The sequence below is a fragment of the Oxyura jamaicensis genome, chromosome 7 (genome assembly GCF_011077185.1).
Source record: "Oxyura jamaicensis isolate SHBP4307 breed ruddy duck chromosome 7, BPBGC_Ojam_1.0, whole genome shotgun sequence".
NCBI classification, from domain to species: Eukaryota; Metazoa; Chordata; class Aves; order Anseriformes; family Anatidae; genus Oxyura; species Oxyura jamaicensis.
The window spans coordinates 28,970,221-28,973,484 of record NC_048899.1 but is presented as its reverse complement, the minus strand read 5'-3'; positions in this window follow the sequence as shown (position 1 = coordinate 28,973,484).

Sequence of the window (3,264 nt, the reverse complement as noted above, 5' to 3'; positions counted from 1 at the left end):
AATTGAGAGGTAAAATTTCAGCCCTCAAGGGTGAAATTCGCACTGACCATCACACAGCTATTACAATCCATGATTCCTGATAGCAGCAATGGTGGGTTTTAGATTAATTTCCCGTCATTTCATCATTTACACTAAATGCCAGGGTTCTTTGATAAACATTTCAGGCCTTTTTCCAAACAATTTTTTCCATTTGGAGCTGATGAAAACAGGCTGTCAGCACTCCCGGTAGAAACACCCTGCTCACAGCAACAGTTGCTGTCTGGCCTAGTGGTCTTCCTGGAGGAAGTCCAAGTGGGAAGGCAGTCCAGAGGCTCCATTCCCTGAGCTGACTGGGGCTGAAGGAAGACAACCACTATTTCTAGAAGATGATGATGCTCTTCCCTCTGAGTAACTTAGGGGACAGCAAAGAGTTATCTTTCTGAGCCTGCTGGCTCACTCAAAACTGAGGAGGATCAGGGCAGAACCCAGCACTGAGTGAAAGGAACTATTTTCTCAGGGCAAAGCACAGCTTGTCTTCCATGTGTTGGTGCTAGCTGCCTCTCTTCGGTGAGCTCCCCAGTATCTTCTCCCTTCCTTCTTCCTTGCTAGTCTGCAGAGAGGAGCTGACACGCTGGGGCACAGGACTCCAGATCACTGGGGCATTCCTTGTGGGAATAGGATGCTCTTACTCCCAGTACTCTCCCAGCAGAGATGAATGCAGACCTCTTTTCAGCCTGAGAGAAGTCTAGACCTGGACCCAAACATTTTACCACTAGAGTCAATCTCTACCTACAGGAGGTCATCAAACTTAGAGTTATGTCCAAATGCTGTTTTCAGAGACTGCATCATTCTAAGGTAGGGCACATGGGACCTGCTGACTCCAAGACTGAGACCACAGTTGGAAAGAGGTCCCTAAGAGGCAGCTGCAGGCCTGGTAGGGCAACCCAGATTTAAGAAGGTAAGCATAACCATTCCCTGGAGTTCTGCATGGCTCCTGCCCATAAAGGGTCCTGCAACATCTTTCATCTGTGCTTCCAAAGTTTGTCCTTAAGAGTTGAGTTCACTATTGCAATACTAAAAGGCAAATTGTAACCAGATCATAAAGCAGGAGGGAAAGGATGACAGTCTGCGTATTGAGTTATGAGAGTCCAGCAGTTTCTTTTTAGTGTATTTATTAGGCTATTGTCCAAAGAGTCCTTCACTGTTTATGACAGACCATAAATACCATCTGTCTCCCCCTCTCCACCTCCCGAAACAGTTAGCTGTTCTCTGCTGCAATGCTGTTTGCAGGTCATCTTGATAACCTGCCCCACAGGAGGAAGTGACAAAAATAGATCTCCCTGCTTAAAAAATCTCTTTATTTGCACTAAGTGCTGATATTTTGCCACTATTGATGTAATCAAACACCACGTTGATAGCGTGTGAAAAGTCTAAAATAAAGACTCCCTTAATCTGGAAATCAGCACCTGGAAGTGTGCAATCAAGGATAGCTGAAGTGGGGGGAGAGCGAAGCTTGTATCCAGTATACTGAGGCATTGTTTAAGACATCCAGCTTTGCTGAGGGCCAGTGACATCGATAGAAGATAGTTGCTCTATAGAGAGATACATAAAACACATTTTTTTCCTGGCTATACTCCCTTTTCTCATCTGGACTTTTACTCTAGGTGAATTTTAGGCCTTTTGTTGGACCTCTGTTGCTCAACAGAGGCTGCTGTATCTCCAAAAATGTCAGAAGCACCTGCAGTGTATAGTCAGATTAATTAGACAATGTATGAAGAACTCTCCATGGATTAGGTAAATATGATACAGTCACAGAGGCATCTACAGAAGTCCTGAAGTTTCTGGGGAGCTATTACACACGAATGTCATACTCAAAACTACTTGAATTTGGTAGCACTTTTTAGTCTCACACTGCGAGCAAGAGAATTCTTAGATAAAAACAGCTAGTGTGTAGAAGTTGAAGTTAGATATATCCTGGCCAGAAACAAAGTTCAAATGTTCAGTCAAAAAGTCGAAAGTATGATTTATCCCTGAAGCAATCAAATTTTAGCTGATGGTACAACCTCAAGCACCAGAAATATTTTGGTGAGGATGAGTTGTTGCTTTTTTTTTTTTTTTTTTTTTTTTCCTAACTGGTACACTGATTGAAACAGGGAAACCTTCAAGTCTCAGTGTTGCAGAACTGAACAATTAGAGACATCCTTTCCAACTTTATAATCAGTGAATCCAAAACCCTCCAAGAACATCTACCTGGGATCATATAGAAGGTCAGCAGTAGACAGCTTAAGTATCCAGTTAAAGGAGACCTGCTCTTTAATGTTAACTAATCCCAGTGGACAGCTGACAAATGAGCCTATTTAAAGAACTATTTACTGTCATTATTCCAAACTGAAGAACAAATTGTTTTGAAAATTCAGAATTACTTCACAACTGATCAGAGCTGAGGAAAAAGACAGTAAAGGTCAGATGACATATTGTGAACTAGTTTCCCTTCTGTGAAACTGTCTAATCAACTTGACTTAATTATAGAACCCAGCCCCCTCTGAGCAAAGACCGTAATGTAGAGAAATCTGTGGGTAATTTGGACACACACACAAAAAAAAAATCTCACAGAAATCCCTGATGTCCCCATATTGTTTGCATGGGGACTAAGTTGTTCCATACACGCAATTCCTTGTTTAGATTGTTTGCTGCCATCCTCAAGAGAAGATATTGTGGTGGAAGGGGAGAATGAACTAACATACTCTAAACCATTCCTTAGCCTCTTAGCTTCATGTCACGGTAAGTAATGAGTTTGGTACTACATCATGGCAATGTTATGACAGAAAGCAAAGCCCTTCTGACCTCAAATTAATCCTGTCTTCTCTGAGAGCTTTGTTTCAGGCTTCACTGGGGACATGTGTGTGTAACTTTAGATGATATCTGAAGGCATTTCAGATGTTAGCCAAAAATGTGCTTTATATTTATGCTGCATTTTGTTGCGCCTTTCCTTCCAAAATAATCAGGGGAAAGGAGGCGAAATCTCAGGTGGAAAATCCCTTGAGATGCCCCGATCCACAGAGCAAAAAACAATTATCAAAAATGTCACAACTGCATGACCTGTATCTGCTGAAATGTAAGAGATGTGTTCAGGGTTATTGTAGCCACTTAAACTGGAGGCAGAAAGTCAAGACAGTCACACATTGTAGGAAATAGCTGACAATCTCAGATCAAACAGAGGAGAAGAAGCCAATTTATGCTTCTTGGAAATTAGAAAAAAAAAAAAAAAAAAAAAAAAAAAAAAAA